Raw genomic sequence first — 21230 nt, forward strand, 5'->3', positions numbered from 1 at the left:
ACAGAGATAATATCACCTTTAGTTTCCTATAAACCCTGATATGTATGATCCGTATTCTAGTCAACTCGTGTTAAGCTGACTATTTTAAGTGTTTAAGTTGACTTCTATTTTAAGAAGAACATTTACAAAACTTACACCATCAAATTATCTGTTGGAAACATTGCACTGATGGTAGAAAAATCAATTTGTTGAGGTGTATGTAAAGTACAGCCCAAAGTAAAGAGGCAATGATATGATTATGATTCTTCTGTTGTGTCTTTTCCATGAAGTATTATGTGAAATTAGAAGAGTTATACTGTAGATTTCTCCTCTGGATGAGATTATCCACCCATTTCCATCTCCTTATCTATTGTGAGCTTCTTTCAAATTGTTTAAGTAATGGGTGGCATAGCTAATGTATTTGTTCAGGAAGAAAAAAAAAATCATTTTGACATACATTAAGCAAAATAGTTCTGATGTTTTCTTAGGATTAAACTTATTTTTTGTCCCCCTAGTTTGGTAATAGTGACTTTTCAACCTGTTTGCTCTTTTGTTTTATTTTGTTTTTGAAATTTTTTCTCCAAAATACTTTTTTTTTTTTTTTTCCAAAATACTTTTTAAAACTCTCAGTTTCTTTGTGTTCTGATTTAATGTGTGAGGATTTCATTAAGGAATTTACTATTCCCTAATGATTTACTGCAGAGCCAGTTTCAAGGGGAAATGAATTAACTTCAGTTCCCTAACCTTAGGCATATTCTATTCTCTGTATCCCTCATTATGACACCCTATGTATGCTATAAAAGACAAAAGAGCTTTACAAGCATTAGAAGAACTAGCATAGGAAAAATAGGTACAATGAGTTTTTAAATGAGCTCTTAAATTTTAAGAATAAACTCTTATAGATCAACAAATATATCCCTTGACAGATTGAAGAGCTAAAAGTGGATGTATGGTGTTCTTTATCTTGGAAGCTTCAGCTCTCATACTCAGGACAACAGATCCTTGAGGAAGAAAGACACTGGCTGTTTCTTGTCAGAATAATAGCAAAGGATTTTTTTTTCTTATTCTATAACTCAAACTTGTAAATCATGTTGGAAATTAATATCAATATGTTCAAGATATGTCTATTCTGACAACTTTTTATTCAGTATCTATCCAAGTTCCTGGCACACACTAGACCTGAAATGTGTGTTTGCTGAACAATAATCTTGATTTAGTTCCATGTTAATTCTCTTTGATAAATTTCAACAGGCAAAAATTTTTTAAAAAATCCACCCAGTATCCAGACACTTTATTTTGTCTTTGATATATCATTTGCAGTCCAACTCCAACCCTGAAAATATCCCTCATATTTTCCTTTTTCAGCTCCAATTCTATATATTGAATGCAAAAATTAAACACGTGTGTGATCTGGAAATATACAAGCAATGAACTTTGGGTGTGCTACTTAGACATGTGAGTATTTAATAAAATGTTGATACTATACCACAAGCAGCCAGGAACTCTTTTCTGCCTGCTTAGTATAGAAGAGTCAAATGACAGCATGTGGCAGAGTACAACTCAGAAAGGAACGTTTGAAAAAAGTTTACAGAATAAAATATCCAAAGCCCCGGATGTACAATAAAAGGTGCCTAGAGAAAGAGGAGGTGGACACAATTCCCCTGAAATCTTTTTAAATTCTTTCCCTTAAATCTTTTGTGGGACTTTGGCTCTCAAAATGGCGAAGTAGACAGAGCATAAAGAAAAAAAATGATAGACGAGTTATATTTTTTATACTTGCAACTTGGGTGGCTGTTAAGCTTTGGGTAAAGAGTGAATGAACTTTAAAGCAATGCAGGATAAATATCACTTGCTGTAAGCTGCTCCCATTTCCAAGTTCAATTGGAGGTGATTATTGGTATAATGGTACAATGCTATAGATGTGCAAGATTAGAACACATTCTGTATTTCCATTCAACAACAAACTGTGAAGGTACAGCTGTATGTTTTGCAATCTCACATTATAAAATAAGAAAAATGATATTATACTGTTGATCCTATCAATGAGATTGGGAAATTAAATGAGTTTGTTCAGCTCAAAATGAAAAAATATCTACTCTGGGGAGCCAGTAAATGCATTCTGAAAGTAGACAATACCTTATAGTGGCTGACCTAGAAGATACTGAAGACCATGAGTAAAGAAAGACCAGGGAGTGCTGAAATGAAAATCTTGGAATATTCACAATATCAAAATAACTCATAAGTAACTGTAGGGCCAAATTGTTGTTTTTCAGTCACCCAGGTGTGTCCAACTCTTTGTGACCCATGGACAGCAGCATGCCAGGCTTCCCAGTCCCTCACCATCTCCTGAAGTTTGCCCAAGCTCATGTCCATTGCATCGGTGATACCATCTAGCTATCTCATCCTATAACTCTTTCTCCTTCTGCCCTCAATCTTTTCTAGCATTAGGGACTTTTCAATGAGTTGACTGTTCACATCAGATGACCAAAATACTGAAGCTTCAGCTTCAGCATCAGTTCTTCCAACCAGTATTCAGGGTTGATTTCCCTTAAGATTGACTGGTTTGATCTCCTTGATATCCAAGGGACTTTTCAGGAGACTTCTCCAGCACCACAGTTTGAAGGCATCAGTTCCTTGGCGCTCTGCTTTCTTTACAGTCCATCTCTCACAACCATATGTGATCACTGGGAAGACCATAGCCTTGACAATACAGACCTTGGTCAGCAGAGTCATGTCTCTGCTTTTCAATACACTCTCCAGGCTTCTCATCACTTTCCTGCCAAGAAACTATCATCTTCAGATTTCATGACTGCCATCACCATCCGCAGTGATTTTAGAACCCAAGAAGAGGAAATTTGTCACTACTTCCACCTTTTCCCCTTCTATTTGTCATGAAGTAATGGGTTAAATTACTTAGAGCAAAAATATATTTAGGAAAATAAAAACTTTAAATTATTTGAAATACTACCATTAGTGACTATAAATTATACTTTTTGCTGACCAATATATTCCACTTCAAAATTTCCTCACAATTCTAATTTAAAAATTCTCTTTTCTTGAAGTTTTCTGAAGTTTCAAGTCAATTTTATCACCATGAACTTTTGGTCACAGATTTTCATTCCCTCATCTAGCTACATTTTGTTTAGCCTATGTAATCAGAGACAACATTGAGTTCACATTTCATGAATTCTCAGAGTTTACTTCATGTTGTATGTGATGGCCATATTTAAATTCTTAAAGTTGGAAAATCATTTTAACTTTTACAAATGAATGAATACCTGAAAGCAAAGTCACCTCAATTATATGCTACTAATTTCTCCTAATGGTATGCTTGCTTGAGAAACTTTATTTGTATTAGTAAACTAAATTTTACTTAAATGAAAATGCATTTACTTTAAACCACTTAGCATATTTATTATAATCTAAAATATATCAATGCATATTAGGTAGCACCTTACATTTCTAAAGTAAATTTTCCATATAATATATATTACTTTACAGATTGAATCTTCAAACTTTAGCATGTGCTAGTCAATACTAATGACAATATAGATACCATTTATCACTATTATATAATAGAAAGACTGGTATTGGTGGAGTAGTTTTTAGTTTACTTTGGGCAGATCATAAGTATATATTACTTTTGAACAAAGCATAAAAGGCACTATGGAATAAACAAAATTAGACAGAAATTCAAGTGAATTTGACTGTTGAAAAAAAGAAATTGGATTGAATTAGATCCATATTTATACAGATTTCCCCCTGAGTAGGTTCCCATGTCTGAAGGTCATGGAGTAGCTAAAATTCAGGGAACGGTCACAGGCTTATTAGATTGAGATTATCACAGATAAAGTTTAGAGCTTCCAGACTGCTGGCAACAGAAGAAATGAAACAAACTGAAGGAGAAGGGCACACAGAGAGAAAACCACAAAACAGGTATAGAAAATGCTCAGAAAGTATGCATGCATGAGGAAGACTAAAAGAAGTCCAATAGAAAACATTTAGCTAACAGAGGTATATTTTATTTTTTTTCAGTTATTTTTATTAGTTGGAGGCTAATTACTTTTTAGATGTTTGGTAAACACATGCATTTTCTATTGAAATCTAAGAATGGTGAAACCTTTTTCTTAGGTTTAAGGAATTCACTCTGAGACTAGAGGCAAAACAAATATAGATCTGTTCTAAGAAATCATACAATCAAGACTTCAAGATTGCAAGTTAATCAGCAAGTTATATAACTGTCATCTAGAATGCAAAACTTCCAGAGGAAAGTAACAGGAACTAGTGTATCTAAAATAAATCATTCAGACAACAGTAAAAATTAATAAATGTGAATGGGAATATCTAGCCCACATTAAGAGAATGAGCAGCACACAGAAGCGTACACTTAAATAAAATAGAGGTTAGATAAATAAGCAAGGAATTTAAAATAGCTAACATAAAATGTTCAAGGAGTTAAAGGAAAACTCGGTCATAATAATCAAAATGGTGGATAATTTCAACAGGGAAATGGAAATTATAAACAGAAACTGGAAAATCTGAGACAGGAAATACAATATCTGAATTTAAGAACTTTCAAGTTTTAGAGAACTTTGAAGTTGGTGAAGAGAGACAAAGAGATAGAGAGGAAATGTAAAGATAGTAGAATGAAATTTATCTAATACATAAAACAGAGAAATAAAATAAAAATTTTTGTCCATAAGAATAGGAGAAAGAAAGGAAGATAAAAAAAAATAGTAATGCTTGAAGAAATGCTGAAAGAACATATAATTTATAGATCTAAGAAACTCAGAGAACTCCAAACTTTATAAATACAAAAACCCCACATTCAGTCTCATTGTAATCAAACTGCAGATCCTCAAAGATGAGTAAAACTTGGAAAGATGCCAACAACAGCAACAACAACAAATATTTTATTTACAGGGGAGTATTGATAATAATGCTAGCTCAATTCTGATCAGAGTAAGTGAAGGAAAAAAGACAATGGTGTGATTTTTTTAAAGTATTGAGAAAAAAAATATATATATATACACACACATAAACCTAGAATTATCTATTCAGTTTAACTTTACTGCAAAATTGGAGAAAACATTGAGACATTTTCAAGTAAACATGTGCTGAGAGACTTTATTCTCATAAAAACTAAGCTACAAAAAAGAAAAAACTAAACTGCAAAAACTGCTAAATGAAGTTTCTGAGACTGAAGGTAAATGTTATAAAATGAAATCTCAGCTCTAAAAGTGGAATGATAAACATAAGAAATAGAAAATACATGGATAAGTATATAACATATATGAAAATATCATCTTATTTTTTTTCTCTTAATTTATTTAAAAAAAAAAAAGTTTAAAATTACACCATCCTAATGTGGAGCTTGTCACATTTGTGTGTGTGTGTACCTGTATGTCTGTGTCTGTGTGTGTATAGAGAACATCACAAAGGTTGGAAATATTGCATGAATCTTACATTTTACATTCATTTTACATTAGCTCTGAGAAGACTGATAAATTACAAATTTGCAATACAATTCCTAGAGCACCATTAAACATAAAGAGACTAGAAATAATCAGAGACTAATATGGACTAAAAGTAATAATATTTGATTACCACATAAAAGGGAGAAAAGGAGGAACAACAACAGAGCAAAGGTAGACAAAAGAAATATACTATGGTGGAGCTAAATGCAACAGCAAAACTAAACATAATAAATTTAAATGAATCAAACAAAAGGAGGGGTTTGTCGGACTGAAATGCAAAAGGAAGACTTATTGTCTATAAGTTATTTGCTTTAAATAGAAAGACACTTTTGAATAAAAGTGAAGGATGAAAAGATATATACCATGCAAACAGTAATCCAAAGAAAACTAATGTGCTTAAAGTAACAGAATTTAAACTGAGGAATGTTATTAGAGATAAAGTAGTACGCTAATGTCAAAAAAGGGTCAATTCACAATATGGAAAAAGCTTTTCTAAATAAGTTTCATCTAATAAGAGATTCTTTTTTTTTTCATTTATCAGTTGGAGGTTAATTGCTTTAAAATATTGTAGTGGTTTTTGCCATATGTTGACATGAATCAGAAATTCTTGATACATATGAAGTTCAGTCCAGTCTCTCAGTCATGTCCAACACTTTTCGACCCCATGAACCGCAGCACGCCAGGACTCCCTGTCCATCACCAATTCCTGGAGTCCACCCAAACCCATGTCCATTGAGTCAGTGATGCCATTGTATCATCTCATCCTCTGTTGTCCCCTTCTCCTCCTGCCCTCAATTTTTCCCAGCATCAGGGTCTCTTCAAATGAGTCAGCTCTTCACATCAGGTGACCAAAGTATTGGAGTTTCAGCTTCAACATCAGTCCTCCCAAAGAACACCCAGGACTGATCTCCTTTAGGGTGGACTGGTTGGATCTCCTTGCATTCCAAGGGACTTTCAAGAGTCTTCTCCAACACCACAGGTCAAAAGCATCAGTTCTTTGGTGCTCAGCTTTCTTTATACTCCAACTCTCACATTCATACATGACCACTGGAAAAACCATAGCCTTGACTAGATGGACCTTTGTTGACAAAGTAATGTCTCTGCTTTTTTTTTTTTTTTTTTTACATCCTCACAATAGTGACTTTATTAAATTAGTTGCTTTATAAAACATTGCAGATATCATAATTGCTAACATAACAATTTACCAAACTGTAGTTAACTGGTGCAGTTTGCTGAGCATGTTTTATAAAGGAAAGGAAATGCCAAAACCCTGTTAAAGTTGTTCCACAGCAGCCCTGGAGAACAAAGGAAGATTTGCATCTCAGACACTTATATCAGGCAAATAAAACAGGTGAGGACTTTACCTCCCCCATCTGAAGCACTCCGTCAGTAGAATAGTCTGATAAATAGAAACTAGACAGTCTATGCAGTCAAGAGATTCCACAACGTGTAATGCAATAATGGAGAGGTTCACCTTCTTCAGCTTCAAAGTTGGAGGGTTTTGGTCATTGAATTAAGTATCAAACTAGTGCTTTGCAGCCGCCATATCTTCACTCTGAGATTATCAGTCTTCTTCACAATGTATTTTTAATATCCTCACGCTCAATTTTAAGACAGAGCATTTTTAATACTAGGTGCACACCACATGTCCTTGCAGCAGACTGCTTTTCTTGACAAGTTGTGAAGTAGTTCAAGGAGGTATAGTTAAGGCTATATTACTGAATGGTTCTGGTAAATATTACATAATTTTTTTGTCACGTTGCAACCTTTGTTTCCAATTTAGTGACTGCTGCTATGGAATCAGATAGCAACAATGACAGCATTATTAGGTTTGTTTTTTAAAACTATGATGTAGTAGCAACAGAGGTTCCCAATTTTAACCCCTTGGCAACAAGATCCAAGTTCCCTCATTTGCACATTAGCACCTAAGTGTCAAGGGATTAAACAACCAGCACAAATGATACTGCACTTCTGATTGTAGCATTTGGCAGAACTGAAAGGAAGTTGTGGTACATGTTGAAGGGACTGTGGGCAACAGAAAGAAGACACCAGGAGAAGATAAAACGTCACATGAAGTCTTCATAGTCTTGTACGTATCCACCATCATAACCACCATAATCTGCCAGATCATCTTTCATGGTGGCCTTTAATCCCCCTCCAGGAACCACACCTTTCTTCTTCTTTTTTGGCTTTGCTTTGCTTGCTTCTGTTTTTCACTGCAGAGTACAGTCAATGAATTGGTAATCTTTTTCAAGTCATCAATTTCCAATGAAATACATCTCGAACTAAGGCTTCCAAAAAATTGGCATAATATAGTGACTTTTCATATTGTGTAATTTTATCTTTTAGTAACTTTCCGAACTCTGTGAAGTCATCTCTTGAGGATGGGTTCATAGCATCTATTCCATAAACTGTATTATTAACACCAAAAGTTTCTTCTGCTAATTCGAGGTCAGACTCTTCCTGTAATTTCTTAGGCCACAGTTTATCTGCTAATTGTTCTTCTTGTGTTAGCATTTTAGGTTCTTCAGGTTCTTCTAATCTCTTTTTAATTTCTTCTTGCCTTTTCTTCTGCTGCCGTTCTTTCTCTTTTAGTTTCTCTGCTATTTTTTTCTTTTCTGAAATTTTTACTTCTGGTTTTACTTCTGCTTCTTCTTTTTCATCATCATCATCATCATCATCATCATCCCAGTTATCCTTGACGTCCTCGTCCTCGTCCTCGTCTTCACCCTCCCAGCGGTCCCTGCCTGCAGTGCCGCCGCCCCCCACCTTCCCCACCGGGTCTTCCACTGAGAACGTATCCGCGTCCCGGGAGGCGGAGTCCCCAGCAGCCGCCTCCGCCGCTGCCGCCGTGAGCGTGTGTGAGGGAAGATGGGAGAGAGCACAGCGGAGGTGAGTCACCAGATCCCCCATGTCTTTGCTTTTTAATATGCTGTCTAGGTCATAACTCTCCTTCCAAGGAACAAGCGTCTTTTAATTTCATGGCTGCAATCACCATCTGCAGTGATTTTGAAGCCCAAAAAATTAAAGCCAAGAAAAACAGGTAAAGAATAGAATGTAAATAAAACTAGTATTTGCACATGTTAGTGGGTATTGACTAGAAAGACCCATAAGGAAAATGTCTGGAATAATGGGAATAGTCTATATTTAATTTAGGTGTTGACTATAGTTTATACAAATTTATCAAAACTTAATGAGTTGTATATTGCAAATTTATCCATTTCATTACAAGTAAATTTAGCTTCAAGGCTAATGTAATGTAAATTTAATATCAATGCTATATACTGTCACCCTGCTTATTTAACTTAAATGCAGAGTACATCATGAGAAATGCTGGACTGAATGAAACACAAGCTGGAATCAAGACTGCCAGGAGGAATATCAATAACCTCAGATATGCAGATGACACCACCCTTATGGCAGAAAGTGAAGAGGAATTAAAGAGCCTCTTGCTGAAAGTGAAAGAGGAGAGTGAAAAATCTGACTTAAAACTCAAAATTCAGAAAACTAAGGTCATGGCATCTGGTCCCATCACTTAATGGCAGATAGATGGAGAAACAATGGAAACAGTAACACATTTTATTTTCTTGGGCTCCAAAATCTCTGCAGCTGGTAACTGCAGCCATGAAATTAAAAGACACCTTCTCCTTGGAAGAAAAGCTATGCCAACCTAAACAGTATATTAAAAAGCAAAGACATTACTTTGCTGACAAAGGTCTGTATAATCAAATCTATGGTTTTTCCAGTAGTCATATATGGATTTGAGAGTTGGATCATAAAGAAAGCTGAGCACTGAAGAATTGATGCTTTTGAACTGTGGTAATGGAAAAGACTCTTTAGAGTCCCTTGGACTGCAAGGGTATCCAACCAGTCCATCCTAAAGGAAGTCAGTCCTGAATATTCATTGGAAGGATTGATGCTGAAGCTGAAGCTCCAATAGTTTGGCCACTTGATGCAAAGTACTGACTCATTGAAAAAGACCCTGATGCTGGGAAAGATTGAAGGGGGGACAGGAGGAGAAGAGGACGACAGAAGATGAAATGATTGGATGGCATCACTGACTCGATAGACATGAGTTTGAGTAAGCTCCAGGAGTTGGTGATGAATAGGAAAGTCTGGCGTGCTGTAGTCCAAAGGGTCACAAAGAATCAGATTCACTGAGTGACTGAACTGACTGCCATTATGAGTTAGATATTATTAAATTTTTGATATGATGAAACTTATTTTACGAGAAATTAAATGATTCCCTCAATGTCTGGAAATATTTAGTAGAAGAATCAATATTAAAAAGGTGCTTGTTTATTCAACTATACCATATTCTAAGGCCTTCCCAGGTGGCTTAGCGGTAAAGATTCCACTTGCAATGCAGGAGGGTGGGTTTGATCCCTGGGTTGGGAAGATCCTCTTGAGATGGAAATGGCAAACCATCCCAGTATTTTTGCCTGGGAAATCCCATGGACAGGGAGCCTGGTAGACTACAGTCCATGGGGTCACAAAAAAGTGGGACATAACTTAGCAGTTAAACAACAACAACCATATTCTATTTAAAAATATTCTATGTAACATAAGTATTATAGTCTCACTTATAAAATCATATGTTACTTAATTTTGGTTATGTTTTTCTATTTTTTCCTTCATTAATGTTCATTTTACTCTAAATTACTACCTGCTATATGCTCATTCTGCCTTGTTAGTAAGACCACTGTCAAGAGGGTCTTTGCTAGGAGCAGAAAAGTTAAGATAGCAGAGATAAACTTCTCAGTGACTATTAATATGTGGGTCTTTCCAAGAATTACAAACTACTACTTTGTAATTACAAATTACATACCAACTACTATGTCAATTGAATAGAAATTAATCATAGGTGTAAGATAAGCCATACATAGACACTATATTCCAACATTATTATCATACAGCTGTCAGCAAAATTATTTCTGTCAGTGCTCAGAGTATTTTTTCTTCTTTTGTTCCTTATTTCTAATTTTTTTAAGCAACAAAAAGTTTTCTTTCAAAGGGTAACATTTTTAATGTAATTCATTATTAACATGTAAATTAAGTGATTCAGAAGTTTAAAACTGAAGTCCTTGCCTTGTTTGAGATTCACCATCTCCTGGGAGACAACTAAAAATTAACAGGAGTGATCAAGCTTTATTTCTGAATACTAACTTTCCCCGAGGGAACTTTCTGCAGCCTTGAACTGCAAAGAATTTGTAGTCTTGGAATTAACAAATTTTAAAATATGATAAAATACAATGAGCAACAGTTAAATTATACAGAATTCTCCTCATTGACTTATAAAGCTCTTGAGAATCTTGCAATATGTCAGAGTCAATCAGCACTGTGAACATTGTGATTATCAGTGCTTATCACAGACTAATAAACTAGTCATTTGAACTTTCAATGGAATTCTACATAAAGGAATTCTTTTATGTTTACAGGAGTCTTATGTTTTAATTCAATCAGTAATATTCTTGCTTTGTGTGTATCAGTGTTTTATACATATTTCACCTTATAGAAGTTTAATCGGTATTTTTTTTAATTTAGTGCATTTTTGACACTCATCCCTAATATAGTATTTATTCAGTCACTTATTCATTCATTAGCTTCATTCATTCTCAGATGATGCCATTATTAAAAAAACAAAAAAAAAAGATACAATCAGAGATCTTCCTCCTCAAACACCAAATCAGTGAATGAGCTTCTTTTAGTGCCCACTTACTCTATCTATACTCCAGATGAAATCAGCAGTCACCCTCGTGTATGATTTGGATCCTGAAAACAAACTCAAAGACATTGCTCCTACAGTTACGGACTATCTATTGTGTCATTGTCTTTGCCCTCACGTCTGAATCATAGCTTAAAGATAAATCATGCGTTAACAGCTCCCATCTTAAAACCAACCAACCAACTCTCCTTGATCTTATATCCTTCTGCCGATGTTGTCCTTTCCTATCTCACTCTTAGGACTGAATGGGTACTCCCCAAGATTCTTATGTTAAAATCTGATCCCCACATGATGGTATTCAGAAGTGGGTCTTTTGACTGATTGAGTCATGAGGTCCTTATTATGGCGTTAGTGTCCTTATAAAAAGAGACCAGAAATCTCTGTTGTGTCTTACTGTCATACGGTGCAACAGATATCAGGAGTCTGCAACAATGAAAAGAACTCTCAGCAGAATTTAGCCACGTTAGCACCCTGAGCTCAGACTTGCAGCCTCCCAAGACTGTGAGACATAGATTTCTGTTGCTCATCCATGCCTTCGTTAAAGCAGCTAAAGCTGACCAAGACACTCTCCTCACAATGAAATCTTCAAAGGAGTTGTCAGTACTTATTGTTTCTAGTTCCTGATCCTCAATGCTCTCCTGAACCCTCCCCAGTCATCTCCTGTCACCCCTATTCCCCTAACATCTTTGTTGTCAAAGTCACCAATAGCCTCCTCTGTGCTGAGTCCCACGATAAAATACTTCTTGACTTTTCCTCTGAAATACTAGTCTTTCTTGGCTCTCCTTTGCTGCTTTCTTAGCTGTATCTTCAATGTGTAGACCTGTGGCTGAAATGACACAGGCACTCGTTAACACTTTTTGTATGAATAACTCAATGAATACTTGTTTTTTAAAGCCACTCTTTCTTTTCCACTGAAGGCAATTATAGAGACAAGTATTATGTTGTTGTTCAGCTTAACATTGTATGACCTTTTGCAGTCCCATGGGCTGCAGCATGCCAAGCTTTCCTGTCCTTTACCATATCCTGGAGCTTGCTCAAACTCATCTCTATTGAGTCAGTGAAGCCATAAATGAGTGTCATTATTTATCTCTTTTAACAATAGTACCACATAAAGAGAAAATGTTCCTATAAAAATCATAAAAATGTCTAATGACAATTGTTATGCAGCTTTTCTTATATATTACTATTATTATTAAAATAACATGAGTCTTTTTTCCTATTTTAGCATTGTCTTTCAAATCAATCTAGTTAACATTACTTTGGATTTTTGTATATAATTGTATCACATTTACCTATATTGTATACATAAATGTCATAACTATACATTTTCTTCTACATGTAAGGTTTTCTGAACAAATTACATGCTTGTCATTAATCTTCCAAAATTAAGTGATGAGAAATGATAGTTACTTAGAAAATTTGTTTAAGTCCACTGTGAAACTTAAGCTTTCCATTTAAATAAAATAACAACAAGCAAAAATTAAAATGTCCAAGAACTATTAGTTTCTTTAGCCTGACCCCTAGAGGCACAGCAGGGTCACTATAAAAGAAGAATAAGTAGAATAGAAAACCATGAAATTACTACATAATTTAGCATGCATATTTATGTTTATACTTTGGTTAAAAATAGTTCATTATAATTGAGAGATTATTCAAATAGAGCTATTACCATCTAAGAAGTCAGGAGATTAAAAAGGAGCTATTAATATTTTTTCAGAACAGACATACTTGAAGTATGCTCAAGTAGCATAATTAGCCTACTCAGGACTGGCTCACTGTTTTACCTATCAAACTGAGTCTCCTTTATGTGAAAAAAGTATCATCATATAATGATTAGCAGACAGATGTGATTTAATAAATATTGAGAATAAAAGTACTGCACAATTTTAATGGATCTGTAATTGTAATTCCCAAGTATCTTTCCTTCCTCAACTAATTGGGTAATGACATTGCTTGAATTAATCCAAGGTCATCAGCTTGCACACAGTGCAGATGGTTTCTCCACTTTACGGGTATACAGGGGATTCGAGATTACTGTTGCCTGCTGCTTTTCAAGCTAATTTTTATTCTTAAAAATCCACATTTTCACTGTAGCTGAACAGCTAAGCCATATGTTACTTTGTGCATACTTTAAAATATCTGGTGCATGTAATTATTACACCAAAACTAGCATGCATTTGTACATTTCAATTTTGTTATGAGGAAAAACACAATATTTTGCTTTGTGTATTTTGGGTTTTGTTTTGTTTTTTCTACGTACCTAGGTTTAGTTTAAATTATGGTTCCAGTGAGAATTTTAACCTAAAATACATTGGTCAGTTAATCTGTTTCCTCATGTGTAATATACCCCAGCATAGCTCACAATTTGCCTAATAATGTTTGAGATACTATGTTAATCCATCTAGCTACTAGAAAGTCTGACTTTGAAATATCTTTCTAAGTGTTCCTGTGGTAGTCATGATAAATGGGAATGAGGTAAATCTAGCTTTTTTAATCCTGACATGCCAATGGCAGGGTTGACAATTCGGGCCTTTTCGTGTACTGCATGGGAAAAATAGTAATAGCAATCATACTTATTTGTTAGTATTTAACAGTCATCAAAATGTTTACATATAAAATATATTTTTACAAGACAGAAATAATCAGAGCTTAGAAGGCAGATGAATCATTGTTTTGCATATGGAAAAACTAAGAGATTTTAAATGATTCATTCAAAGGTTCCACAGCAAGTAAGTGTCAAAGCAAGGATGGGACTTGCTGCTACTGTGGTCTTTCTAAGCCTATTCTGCCCCCATGGGTAGGTCCAGGGTTCTCTTTCATTTTCCTCCTACGCATTCACAGAATAGGAACTAGCCGTGTAAGACTGATGCTGTGTGCTATGCTCAGACCCTCAGGCATGTCTGACTCTTTGTGATCCCATGGACTGTAGCCTGCCAGGCTCCTCTGTCCATGAGTCTCCAGACAAGAATACTGGAGTGGGTTGCTATTTCCTTCTTTTTTTTTTTTTTTTCCTTTTATTTTTATTAGTTGGAGGCTAATTACTTTACAATATTGTAGTGGTTTTTGCCATACATTGATATGAATCAGCCATGGATTTACATGTATTCCCCATCCTGATCCCCCCTCCCACCTCCCTCCCCACCCGATCCCTCTGGGTCTTCCCAGTGCACCAGCCCCGAGCATTTGTCTCATGAATCAACCTGGGCTGGTGATCTGTTTCACCCTTGATAATATACATGTTTCGATGCTGTTCTCTCGAAACATCCCACCCTCGCCTTCTCCCTCTTCAGGGGACCTTCCCGACACAGGGATCGAACCCTCATCTCCTATGTCTTCTTCATTGGCAGGCAGATTCTTTGACACTGAGCCACTTGGGAAACCAGGTGTATATGCATGTATGTATGTATGTATGTATGCATGTGTGTGTGTGTGTATACATAAAATCAAAAGTTATCAATATAGCAAAGCAAGAAACCTGAAAGTTTACATCATACTATATGAAAGATATCACATAAATAACTGATCCTCTATGTTCCTAGGGGGAATATATCATAGGACTTGAATATAAAGTGTGACCTGAGATGGCCTCTGAAAGACTATAATTAGTTATATTAAATGAACAAAGAAGGCTATTCCAAGTCTAGGAAAGCCTGAATGAAGTGAAAAGTGACAAATTTAATGAGCAAATTTTGAAAAATGTATTGAAGACCATCAAAAAGCAAATAAGAGAGAGGAATTAGGAGGCTTATGGGTAATATAAAATTCTTCAAGTAGGAAGGATTTGATTCAGAGAAAAATGGAGTCAACTGATGATTTTGAGCTAAGAGGTAATATGATGAAAGTAGTCATGTTTCTGAAAAATTTGTTTACGGTAGTAAATAAAATAGATTCAAAATGAAGGTATAGACATAAGGAAAACAAAAATTCATAATCCTTGGCACAAGTTCATGAGTATATATATCAGAGTAGCTGCAGAAGGATAAAAGAGGAAGGAAACAAACCTAAAAGTAAACAACCATTTCCCTGGTGGTTCAGACAGTAAAGAATCAGCCTGAAATGCAGTAGACCTGGGTTAAATCTCTGGGTTGGGACAATCCCCTGGAGGAGGGCATGGCTATTCACTCCAATATTTTTGCCTGGAGAGTCCATGGACAGAGGAGCCTGGCGGGCTACAGTTTATGGGATCACAAAAAGTGGAACTCAGCTGAGCACTACCATTGTGAATATGTGAAAAAGGAAAATAGAATGATGTATCAAGATTTTAAGACATGACAGCTTGGGGAATGATAGTATCTCTGATATATTAATACATTGAGAACCAGGGCTAAGACTCTGGCAACACTCTCAGCCAAGGGTATATGAGAACAACTAAAAACCAAGTCTGAAGAGGGAAATGTCAACCCACTCCAGTATTCTTGCCTGGAGAATCCCATGGACAGAGGAGCCTTGTGGGCTAATGTTCATGGAGTCACAGAGGGTCAGAAACAACTGCATGACGAAGGATAAAAAGTCAATGAAGAAAGAAAAGAGAAAAGGATCATAAGGAAGAGAGAATCAAATTGGAAAATTTACCAGGAGGAGTGTGTGTCAAAAAGACTAGGTGCTTCAGAGGGATGGAAGAAAAAAATATTTATATAACAGACTTACATACACATAGATGACAGATTAGTATGAAGTTCTAAAAGGGAAATAATTGGTGGAACTGTTTAGAGTCCTTCTACTAGATGAACATTGCACACACTAATCAATTGCAGAGAAAAACATTGTCACTGAATTCTAATTGCTAACTTTCACTGCTTAATCTCTCTGTGGAGATAGGAATTAGTTATGGAATTTTTATGGAGATGGCAGTCATCTTGTTTGCCACAAACTCGTTTGCATGGAAAAGTGCACATCAGTTAGACTCCTGTCAAAATAATTAGCTAAGCATGAGATAAGGCCTTTTAGATTTCAGCATGTTCCAAGCATTAAATCTTTTTTTAAAAAATATATGAAACCAAATCAACACATTTTACAGAAATAATAAGCACTGTATATATTTCTACAATTTTTATGTTATTTTTATTTGGTTTCTCTTATCTATTTAATAAAATATCTAATTTGGTAAAATAAAACATTACCAGCTGGTAATCACTGAGATAATGAGAAATGGAATTTCTTCTTACTGTTCTCATCCCTCTCATTCTATGTTAGGCATTATGAAATTGAAATAAAATCCATTTCAATTAAAAGAGCTGTGTTCTCTTACCTTAGAGCCTGATAAAAAGCATTACTGAATTCAGGTCAGTCATAATCTAATCACAATGTATCCATCATTGAACACAAAGTTCCCAAGAATATATCCTTTTCTCCTTCTACACAGCAGAAACCCAAGGTTGAAGTATACTTGAAAGCAGCTTGTTAGTAAGAACACTTTCTACCTTATTCTTCCTCTTGAGCATGGAACAGGAAGCCAAAGATCAGAGCTTGTAAGTCTGGAAGATAAGATATGATTTGTTGCTATATAAATGCTTTAAAAAAAATTTTAGCCTGCATCTTACAGTAAATTTTTTGCCCACTATCAAAAGTTTCAAAATATGAAGTTGATATTAGTGCTTTTTATTATTTACCTTCAAAGTAAGTCACACAATGGCATAGTGGCCATTTGGGTAGATTAAACTCCAATTTCCATGTTCGCAGGCTATTTTAAAAATTGAGTAAAACAAACTACTTAATATCCTAAGTTTTGTAGATATGAAAATGAATGAGAAGCAGTTCTTGCCCTCAACTATGCTCCATAATGGCTAAACATCTATAATCATGGCTCTATTATTAAAGGCAAAAAAAAAATAATAATAATAATAAACATTTGAAAGTCACTTTACACACAAATGCTTGCCTTTTTTTACCTACTTTGTATTAGTCAAAAATGATCCTAAGCACACAGACATTACATTCTTCTAATTCAAGGTGTCCCAAGTTTGCCACTATTGACATTTGGTGACATTTATAAAAGCCTTTGTTATGGGGACAGCCCTGTGCATTGTAGGGTGTATGGCAGCATCCTCAGCTTCTGCCCACGGGATGCTAGTTGTGAACCCCCAGGGGTGACAGTGAACAGTGGGTCCTGATGTACAATTGCCCTGTCTGAGAACAACTGCTCTCATTGTAGTTGAGGACACCTACATTTAAAAGGCAAGTAGAGGTGTACCTTCTTTGTTTTATTCCATATATAAGTGATATCATATGATATTTGTCTTTCTTTAGCTGGCTTACTTTACTTAGCCTGATAATCTCTAAATCCATCGATGTTGCTGCAAATGGCAAGCCAGACAGAGAAAGACATATCATATGATATCACTTATATGTAGAATTAAAAAACAAAACAAATGAACTTATTCACAAATCAGAGCCACAGACATAGCAAACAAACTTATGGTTACCAAATGGAAAAAGATGGAGGGATAAATTAAGAGGTTGGGATGAATGCATATACAATACTCTAGGTAAAGCAGGGAACTATGCCTAGTATTTTGTGATAGCCTATAATGTAAAATAATCTGAAAAAAGTATGTTTGTTTAACCTAGCATATTATGACAATGCTGGGCTGGTTGAGTTACAAGCTGGAATCCAGATAGGCAGGAGAAACATCTACAACCTCAGGTATGCAGATGATACCACTCTAATGGCAGAAAGCGAAGAAGAAATAAAGAACCTCTTGATGAGAGTGAAGGAGGAGAGTGAAAGAGCCGACTTTAAATATTAAAAAAAGTCTAAGATCATGGCATCTGGCCCCACTACTACATGGCCAGTAGAAGAGGAAACGGTGAAAGTAATGACAGATTTCCTCTTTGGGGGCTCTAAAATCACTGTGAATGTTGATTGCAGCCATGAAATCAGAAAACGATTGCTTCTTGGAAGGAAAGCTATGATAAACCCAGACAGTGTGTTGAAAAGCAGAGACATTACTCTGCTGGCCAAGGTCCATATAGTCAAGGTTATGTTCTTCCCCATGGTCATGTTTGGTTGTGAGAACTGGACCATAAAGAAAGAAGAATGACAAAGAACTGACACCTTTAAACTGTGGTGCTAGAGAAGACTCCTAAGAGACGCTTGGACAGCAAGGAGATCAAACTAGTCAATCTTAAGGGAGATCAACCCTGAATACTTGTTGGAAAGACTGATGCTGAAGCTGAAGCTCCAGTGTTTTGGTCATTTGATGTGAACAGATGACTCACTGGAAAAGTCCCTAATGCTGGGAAAGACTGAGGGCAGAATGAGCAGAGGACATCAAAGGAGAAGGCTGGATGGCATCACTAACGCAATGGACATGAACTTGGGCAAACTTTAGAAGATAGTGAGGCACAGGGAGGCCTGGTGTGCTGCAGTCCATGGGGTCTCAAAGAGTCAGACATGACTTGGTGACTGAACAACAACAATATATATGAAAGTGTTGTGTTAGCTGCTCAGTCCTGTCTGACTCTTTGCGACCCTATGGACCAGGAGGCTCACCAGTCTCCTCTATCCATGGAATTCTCCAGGCAAGAATACTGACTGGGTTGCCATTCCCTTCTCCAGAGGATCTCCCCACCCAGGGACTGAATCTGGGTCTCCTGCATTGTAGGCAAATTCTTTACACTCTAACAGCATCACTGGGTCAAAAACCTGATACTACCAAACTGTAAATCAACTATATTTCAGTTAAATATATATTTACCAAAAAATGTAATAATGAATTAATTAAATTCAACTAATCCATGCAAAGGAAAGGAAAAAAAAAAAAAAGACTCTCAGCTTCCTTGCCCTTTCACCATGTGAGGATGCAAGGAGTGTGCAACCCAGAAAAGGTCCTTCACCTGACCATGCCCACACTGGCCTCAGTCTTTCATCCTCCAGAACCATGAGAAATAAATTCCTGTGGTTTATAAGGTAAAAAACAAGCAAACTAAAAAAGGCAATCAGAGGAAATGGAGTGCACAAAGTAGACTTGAAGAAATCAGTCAAGAAATAGAGAAACAGAAGAAAGTCTGAGGAACCAAGAAAGGAAAGAATTTCAAGAAGGAATCTGGTCAGTGGTGCCTTATGCTATGTCCAATAATAAAGATAAGGTTCTAGAATTGAGTTCAAACCAAACATTTCAGGAGTGATTTTTACAGACTGACTCTTACCACATAGCATCTCCTCTAGCCCAGTAGTTCTTAAATGGCTGTGAACATTTATGTCAGCTAGACATCTCAATCTCCGGAGATTCAAATTCAGTCATCTTGGAATGTACTGGGCTATACGTACATATTTTGGAAAATAAATTTACCTGAGAGATCCTGGAATTCATCCTAATTAACAGCTACTGCTCTAATCTAATTTTCTGTTTCCTTTATTTCCTCTGTAATTTTCTCCCTGTCTTTAGCAGTGTGGGATAGTATAAAGAATATTGAACTCAGCCGTTCTGGTCAGAGTTCCTAGTTCCCAATGTGACATTAAATAAATGTGTTTACTGGATAAAGTCCCTTAAACTCTCAACCTCCATTTAATCACCTGTAAAATTGGATTGGACAGTTTCTCTAACACTAATCTTCTACATATAATCTGATAAAATAACCAGAGTAAGCGGATTCCAGGTGGAGATATTACTTGATCCATTCCAACCAGATATAAATATTCTGAAAATAAAAAAACAAACTACAGATTATAGAGCAGATTATATTCTAAAACGTGATACAACCATCACACAGTAACTATATAATAACATTTTAAATTACAACATATCCAAACAGCTGGGAAAAAAAGACAACACACACACAGAGAAAATAGTATGCAATACTACATGTCCAAATAGAATAATTAATTCTCAAAGAAACCTTCTGAGTGATTTACAGTTCTATATTCTGAAGAATAAATTCTCACATATCTGCATAAATTATATTGTTTCTATAAATGAGATAACTCTATACATTCAGCTTGGAATTTTGCCTTTCAGGTACATTTACTGCAGTTCCGTTATTATTATGGGAGTTATCATCTCTGAAAGGACCACTTGAGACAGTCAAGAAGCAAGAAGCTGCTGCTACCAACTCCACTCCCTGCCATCACAACTACTTCTCAAGCACAGAAGTAGGAGAAAAGGTAGCCAAAGCTGTAGTTTGCAGATTCACGCATCTGATGGAGCCTCCAACTGCTTCAGCCTGCACACAAGGAATGCAGGAAGGCCAGTGCCAGACATCTTCACACTCAAAAGAATCAAGAATCGGGTGGAGAAGGAGGTGCGAGGGGGGATCGGGATGGGAAATACATGTAAATCCATGGCTGATTCATGTCAGTCTATGACAAAAACCACTACAATATTGTGACGTAATTAGCCTCCAACTAATATAAATAAATGGGAAAAAAAAAAATTGTTTCTAACAGTCAAGCACCTCAGGAAGAAGGGTTCTGCCTTACCAGAACTCACACAAGTTTATATTATTAGTCAAACCTAATTTGTATTCAGATGAAAAGCACCAATTAGCTTTTAAATATCTCCCCCCAAAAGAATAGAATATTTGAGAATGTTTAAAGAATGCACCACAGTTTAATCCTGAATTTGCCTTTACAAATGGATTAAATAGAGCCATAGTAAACACTTTGAGTTGGTTATCTTTATCCTTGGCCATGATAGCATATCAGCAAAAAATTGGGGCTACTTTAAAGGTTTAGGAGTGCTGATGTGGTTGATGTGACTATTAAGTAATTAGTCATAAAAAGAATTGATGCAAACTGAAGCAGGAAAATTTCGTTAGTTAAATGTTCAAACTCTGCAGTAAAACCACTGGACTAAAATTTCAGCTCTACCATAGAGCTAACTAATAGGACTATGGGCAACTTGCTTAAATTTTCTTTTCCTCAGAGATTTTCTTGTACATGAGGTGAGAGTAATAATATTACCTGGTTTATGTTATTGTGAGGATTAAAAGAGAAAAATCTGTGAAAGGCATCTAACTCAATGACTGGAACTTGGTATAGGTAGTGTAAATGATAACAGTAATTAAGTCAAACTGATTGTATTTAACAGACATTTTAAGGTCATCCTGAA

At 35.8% G+C, this 21230-nt stretch overlaps 1 pseudogene; it reads right to left on the minus strand.

Moving 5' to 3' along the window:
- Nucleotides 1-7513: 7513 nt before the first annotated feature.
- Nucleotides 7514-8369, minus strand: LOC136152758 (eukaryotic translation initiation factor 3 subunit J-like; annotated as a pseudogene).
- Nucleotides 8370-21230: the final 12861 nt, after the last annotated feature.

The sequence above is a fragment of the Muntiacus reevesi genome, chromosome 22 (assembly GCF_963930625.1).
Source record: "Muntiacus reevesi chromosome 22, mMunRee1.1, whole genome shotgun sequence".
In the NCBI taxonomy this organism is placed as follows: Eukaryota; Metazoa; Chordata; class Mammalia; order Artiodactyla; family Cervidae; genus Muntiacus; species Muntiacus reevesi.